This window comes from Pan troglodytes, chromosome 10 (genome assembly GCF_028858775.2).
Source record: "Pan troglodytes isolate AG18354 chromosome 10, NHGRI_mPanTro3-v2.0_pri, whole genome shotgun sequence".
NCBI classification, from domain to species: domain Eukaryota; kingdom Metazoa; phylum Chordata; class Mammalia; order Primates; family Hominidae; genus Pan; species Pan troglodytes.
Window position 1 is genome coordinate 122646555 of NC_072408.2, and position 7661 is coordinate 122654215.

A 7661-nucleotide genomic window follows, 5' to 3' on the forward strand; every position below is an offset into this window, starting at 1 on the left:
GAGGAGGATCCATTTTCTTGCTTTTCCAACTTCTAGAGGCCACTTAATTCACGGCCCCCTTCCTCCACCTTCAAAGCCAGCAATGCAGTTGAGTCTTTCTCACATGACATCACTCTGATATTGACTCTACTACCTCCCTCTTTCATCTACAAGCATCCTTGTGACTATGCCGAACTCATCCAGATAATCCAAGAGAAATCTCACCCTTCTCAGGGTCAGCTGATTAGCAATCTTAATTGCACCTACAACCTTAATTCTCCCTTGCCACATAACCTAATATAGTCACAGATTACAGGGATTAGGACATGGACATCTTTGAGGAATCATTATTCTAATCACCAAAGACAGTCTGGAATTTGCTAATGCATCCTCGTGGTGCTATTGTTACATGTTCCTCTGTCCTCTGTAGTTTCTGTACATTGCAGTTGAAATTAGAGACTTAATTGATTCAGGGTCAATTTATTTTTGGCAAGACTGTGTCATAGGTGGTATCGTGAGTGTCCACATTGTAAAAATTACCTTGCAGGATAAGGCACACTTATGCACACTAAGTAGACTGAGAATTTACAGCTGCTTATAATCAATCCTCCTGTTACAATTCACGAGGTGTCAAAAAATATTGGACTAGGAGAAATTTTCAAAGAAAGATATATATTCCTTTTATTCTTTATGCAGAAAAAATCTTTTTTGTTCCCATTTGTAGGCAAAAAAAATAATCATCATCATCAAGAATGAGAAAAGTTTTTGAAAAAACATTTGCATGGTTTAGAGGAAAAAGAACTTTCAAAACAAAGCAAGAAACTTGTATTCCCAGCATTCTCTAATCAGGAGTTCTAAAAGCACATTCTATCTGAAACTCAATTTTTTCAGCACCAGGGGCTCCCAGGTTTTCCATAAGATGCCCGAAACTCATGACCCACTGCAAGAAAGGTACCCAAGTACATACAAAACTGAAACAAAATACAGTTGCATCTCATTTCCTCACCATTTCAGCCACTGGAGAACACCTAGTCTCCAAATTAGGTCAGAAGGATAACAGTTTGCCAAGGGACATGTGAAGAAGAAATCTTTCCGGCCCAGACATAGTGAGGAAGAATAACCACTCGACCCAAGGAATGAACTTAGTTTTGTTTTCTTTTGTTCTTGTCATTCATGTTTTCAATTTTCTGAAATTGCTTACTTCTCTGGGTTTTCAAATGTCAGAGGCAGAAAGTTTCTCACCTTACAGAATCTCCCAGAACTCTGTCATCAAATTACAGAGTGGCCAACAATGACGTTAACATTTATCTATGTCGCACATGAACATCATATTTCATAGTAACTGGTCTTAACAAAAAACAGTATGTGCAACTTTAGACCACAGGACATACACTTGGCCAGGAGAGTGGAAAAAGTAGCAAGCAGGAAGGGAAAAAAAATTATTTTCAAAGAGCTTTTAAAATGGGGAGGAAAAGTCATTGGTGATAAAATATGGCTCTGTGAAATGAAAGCAACATAATTTAAAAGACAGTGTGGATTTACCCATACTCATGGATGGAAGAGAAATTAGTTGAAGATGTACTTTGCAAACTCTAACAGAGTAGCTATACAAAGTAACAATAACAACACAATAACTATATAAGAACTTACAGAACTATATCTACTGAATACATAATTTTTTATTATTCATTTTTATTGGATTTTCTGACTAAAAATATTTAACCCATATAGATATGCATAACTTAGAAAATAGAAGCTTTTCAGTCAGGTGTAGTGGCTCACACCTATAATCCCAGCACTTTGGGAGGCTGAGGTGGGTGGATCACCCGAGGTCAGGAGTTCAAGACCAGCCTGATCAACATGGTGAAATCCTGTCTCTACTAAAAATACAAAAAAATTAGCTGGGTGTGGTGGCATGCAGCCTGTAGTCCCAGCTACTTGGGAGGCTGAGGCAGGAGAATCACTTGAACCCGGGAGGCAGTTTGCAATAAGCCAAGATCCCACCACTGTACTCTAGCCTGGGTGACAGAGCAAGACTCTGTCTCCAAAAAAAGAAAAGAAAAAAGAAACTTTTCATAATTCTATCACATAGAAAAACATTGTTAACAATACTGGGTAAGTTATTTCCAATATATAATTATATATGCTCATATACATATATAAATGGTTACACATATATACAACATATATAATAAATTACTTATCACATTTTATATGACAAAAAAATTGTCTTCAAAGATAGGATCACATAAAACATATCTTCAACTTCTTTACCTTATCAATGAAGCATGGATATCTCTGTATATTGACACATCTATCTAATCTGATCTTTTGAATGACTGCATCATAGGCCATGAAGAACAGTGCTCATTAATATAACTTCTCCCTATTAATGGGCTTTTAGGTTATGACCTTTTGAATGATCTTCTAGGGAAGATAAAGGAAAAGTGTATTAAATCCCTTCTCAAGTAAAAGCAACATAAAATACACTTTTTAAAACTCTTTCTTCAGCCTACCACATGGGACTTGGAAAATTTAAATACTGTCCTCTTTTTATTTGAATTCCATTGATGTCAGTTTTGCTTATTTGCACAGATTGGGCTCATTTTAATATTTGGTATGACACATTCTTATCTCTGATCTATGCTTTTAATAATTTTATTAGTCATTTTTTAAATATCATTAGCTTATAGAAACTCATCATCAACAACAAAACCTAGGACCCTGTCGACAACTCACATCCAACCCTGTGGTCTCCTAAGCCCATCTTCCTACTCCTCTTACCTCATGTTGCCACCTTCCTGAATCTCAGTCATCAATGCCTTGCTTGCATTTTTATTTTCACTCATACCCTAAATATCGAAACTCACTAGGTTAATTTCTGTTGATGAAAAATATTGTCATCATTGTAGTTGCTTGCATTTTTACACTCTTTTTACATCTGATGTGTATACCTAAAAGTATGTTTTTATTTTAGTTTTTAACTTAAAAAATGAGTATCTACTTGCATGTAACTTCTTGGAATTTTTTTTTCCTCTTACCTAATATGACATTCCCAAGCACCTTCATTTGGGTTCTCCCAAAAGCTGACTTAGGACAAGGATTCAAGTGCAAATTGTTTGGGATGGAGGTAGAGAAATGAGACAGGGAAGGAAAGACAGTCAACAAAAGCACAGCATATGAGAAGCAACAGCTTCATGAATATGGAGTTCCTTTTAGGATAATGAAAATGTTTTGGAACTAGAAAGTGGTGGTTGCACAACATTGCCACTGAACTGTTCCTTTTTAAATGATTAATTTGTGTCATGTGTGTTTCATTTCTTTTTTTTTTAATAAAAGTGCAAAGGCATAAGAATTATATAACGGACTTTGGGGACTCGCGGTGGGGAGGTTGGGAGGGGGTGGTACACTGCTCAGGTGACAGGTACACTAAAATCTCAGAAATCACCACTAAAGAACTTATCCACGTAACCAAAAAACCACCTTACCCCAAAAACTATTGAAATGAATTTTTTTAAGTGCATTATCAAACCAACCACCACTGACGGCAACTGGAGCTTAACCTCTCTGGGGAAGCTCAGGGTGTACATATACATACTTCAGAGTTATCTCACCCAGGCAGTGAGGCAGCTGGGGTTCACCAACTCCTGTCATTCAAAGATTGAGAACTCTTCCCAAGGAATGTCAATTCCCGGGGCTTCCAGCCTGCAATGGAGATGGCAAAGTGCACTCCAGCTTGTGGACACTGAAGATATGAGCATGAGGGCTAGAGGCAGGACAGGTGCAAGCACTGCCAGCTGTATCGAAGTTCACCATATTGTTGCCTTTTCCACCCTTTGTTTGTGTTTTAATTTTTGTTTTTTTTTATTTTTCTGATTTACTTTTTTTTCTTAACTTTCATTTTAGGTTCAGAGGTACATGTGCAGGTTTGTTATATAGGTAAATTGGGGGTTTGTGTACAGATTATTTTGTCACCCAGGTAATAAGCATAATACCTGATAGGTAGTTTTTTGGTCCTCTCCCTCCACCCTTAATAGGCCTCAGGGTCTATTGTTTCCTTCTTTGTGTGCATGTATACTCAAAGGTTAGTTCCCAACTTATAAGTGAGAGCATACAGTGTTTGGTTTTCTGTTCCTGTATTAGTTTGCTTACGATAATGGTTTCCAGCTCCATCCATGTTGCTGCAAAGAACATGATCTCATTCTATTCTATGGCTGCATAGTATTCCATAGTGTATATGTACATTTTTTAAATCCAGTCTACCACTGATGGGCATTTAGGTTGATTCTGTGTCTTTGCCATTGTGAATAGCGCTGCGATGAACATACACGTGCATGTCTTTATGGTAGAAAGATTTATATTCCTTTGGGTATATACCCAATAGTGGGATTGCTGAGAAATACAAATCAAAACCACAATGAGATACCATCTCACATCAGTCAGAATGGCCATTATTAAAATGTCACAAAAAAAAAAAAAAAACAGATACTGGCAAGGTTGTGGAGGAAAGGGAACACTCATACACTGCTGATGGGAATGTAAATTAGTTCCGCCACTGTGGAAAGCAGTTTGGTGATGTCTCAAGGAATTTAAAACACCCTTTGTGTTTTTCTGCTGCTGTGTTACATTCCATTATTGGAAAATACCACACTTTTTCATGCACATTCTGTTATTTGATTTGTTTCCAATTGATATTAGAAAATATGGCATTGGGGGAAAACTGTGTAAATTCAAGGGGTACAAGTGCAATTTTGTTACATGGATATATTGCCTAGGGTGAAGTCTGAGCTTTTAGTGTAACCATCACCAGAATAATGCACATTGTACCCATTAAGTAATTTCTCATCCCCCATCCCCTCCCGCCTCCCACCCTTCCAAATCTCCAGTGTCTGTTATTCCATGCTGTGTGTCCACATGTACACACTATTCAGCTTCCATTTGTAGTTGAGAACATACAGTATTTAACTTTCTGTTTCTGAGTTATTTCACTTAATGGCTTACAGCTCCATCCATGTTGCTGCACAAAACATAATTTCATCCTTTTTCTGGCTGAATAGTATTCCATAGTGTGTATATATATATATACCACATTTTCTTTATCCATTCATCCATTGATGGACACTTTGGTTGATTCCATAACTTTACTATTTTGAATAGTGCTGCATTAAACCTCATAGTGCATATGTCTTTTTATATAACAATTTCTTTTCCTTTGGGTAGATACCCAGTAGTGGGATTGCCAATCAAATGATCGTTTGATTTTTAGTGCTTTAAGAAATCTCCATACTATCCTCCATAGAATTTGTACTAATTTACATTCCCCCGATGGGTGTATAAAGCATCCCCTTTTCTATGCATCCTCCCCAGCATCTGTTATTTGGTGATTTTTTGTTAATAGACATTCGGGGCCAAGTGCAGTGGCTCAAGCCTGTAATCCCAGCACTTTGGGAGGCCGAGGTGGGAGGATCACTTGAGCCCAGAAGTTTGAGACAAGCCTAGGCAACATAGCAAGACCTCGTCCCTACTAAAAATCAAAAAAATTAGCAGGGCGTAGTGGCTCACACCTGTAGTCCTAGCTACTCAGGAGGCTGAAGTGAGAGGATCACTTGAGCCCAAGATATCAAGGCTGCAGTGAGCTATGATCACACCACTGCACTCCAGCCTGGGTGAAGAGCGAGACCCTGTCTCAACAATAATAATTAATAATAGCAATTTGGACTGCTGTAAGATGATATCTCACTGTGATTTTAATTTGCTTTCTCTGATATCAGTAATGTTGAGCATTTTTTTCACATGCTTGTTGGCCTTTTAGGTTATATCCAGAAGAAAAATTACTAGGTCACAGGATTATAATTTTTCCTATTGAGTTTATAAGACTAAACTGTTTTTCCAAAATGGATGCACCAATTTGCGTTCGCTCTGCAACTCCACATCCCTTGTAACCCTTAGTTTGTCAGATTTTTTTATTTATTTATTATTTATTTATTTATTTATTTATTTATTTATTTTGAGACGGAGTCTCACTCTGTCACCCAGGCTGGAGAGCAGTAGCGCAGTAGCATGATCTCGGCTCACTGCAACCTCCGCCTCCCAGGCTCAAGCCATTCCCCTGCCTCAGCCTCCTGAGTAGCTGGGATTACAGGCGCCTGCCACCATGCCTGGCTAATTTGTATTTTTAGTAGAGACGGGACTTCACCATATTAGCCAGGATGGTCTCAATCTCCTGACCTCGTGGTCCGCCCACCTCGGCCTCCCAAAGTGCTGGGATTACAAGCATGAGCCACTGCGCCTGGCCTTTTTAAAATTTTTACCAAACAAATTAGTGCAAAATAATATCTCATTCTGGTCTTGCTTTGCCTCATTATTAATGATGTTCCACATCTCCTTATACATTTATTAGTAGTCATATATGTTTCTACATTTGAAATATCTGTTATTCTCATTTGCCCATGTTTCTATTAGGTTGTTGAGCTTTGCTTATTTATTTCTAGAAATTCTTTACATATGGCTCATTAATACTCTCCCTTGTTAGCTGCATGTGTTGTGAATATTTTCTTCTAGTTTGGAATGTCTTCCACCTTTTCACGAGTCTGTTGATAACCAATATTCTTCGTTTTAACAGTCAAATTTATCAAACATATTAGTTTTAAAAATACCGTCTGACCACAGAAAGCTAGTCAAATAAACTATGGTACATCTATACAACGAAATAGTTGATAACTATTAAAAATTTTGTTGAAAAATATTTCTTGAAACTGAACATTTTTTTGCAACTTAATGTTAAGCTAAAAAAACACACCAAAAAACAGTATGTATATCAAGATCCCACAGTATGAATTTTTTTGAGTTTAATAATATACTATGTTACCAAGTTTCTGGACAAATAAGCAGTCTTATTCACTCTTGGTGAAGGGTGTAAATTTCTACAATCTCTGTAACTTGCAATTTGGCAATGTCTATCAAAAATTTAAATTTATGTATAACTTGACCCAGCAATTCTCCTTGAGGATATTTACTCAACCAATATCCTCATATGTGTGCCAGGATACATACAATTATATTCATTGCAGCACTGGTTAATAGCAAAAGACAAAATTATAAAACAGCCATACAATGGAATACTATGTAGCTGTTAAAAAAAGAACAATGTTGTCTATATGTATTATAATGCAATTATCTCCAAGGCACATTGTTAAGTGAAAAGGGCAAGATAGTATTGTATATCATTTGCATTAAAAATATTTAGTGCTATGTAAATCCTTTGCATGTATTATTTGCATAGAATGTTTCTGAAAGCAAAAAAAGAAAAAAAAAGCTAATTGATTAATTGCTTCCTAGGAAGGGATTTGGTCTACAGGATATCCTCACAACCTCTTTAGGAAGTAAATATTACTATTTTATTCATTAGACACGAGGAACCTAGAACAAGGGAACTCCAGAAGTCTCAGTGGAACGAAAAGAAAAGAATCCAATGAGATCATCGCTATTAATTCACTCCAAGTTTCTTGACTGTTGTCTCTGTGCCAGGCTCTCTGGAATCGCAATAGCACCTACAGCACAGAGTGGTTTGGTAATTAAATAAGACCCAATAAGCAGGAATTTGCTCCCCACAGATGCTTGATAAATAGGAGCTGGGTTTTATAACAATTTAATTATTAATATATAGTCATTCATTTTGCAGC

At 37.0% G+C, this 7661-nt stretch overlaps 1 non-coding gene across 1 annotated transcript; it reads right to left on the reverse strand.

Annotated features, from left to right (window-relative positions):
* Window positions 1–2820: 2820 nt before the first annotated feature.
* On the reverse strand, window positions 2821–2891 carry LOC112205139 (small nucleolar RNA SNORD56). The gene has a single exon (XR_002938992.1). It is a non-coding gene; the product is annotated as a small nucleolar RNA SNORD56 (small nucleolar RNA).
* Between the last annotated feature and the right edge of the window lie 4770 nt (window positions 2892–7661).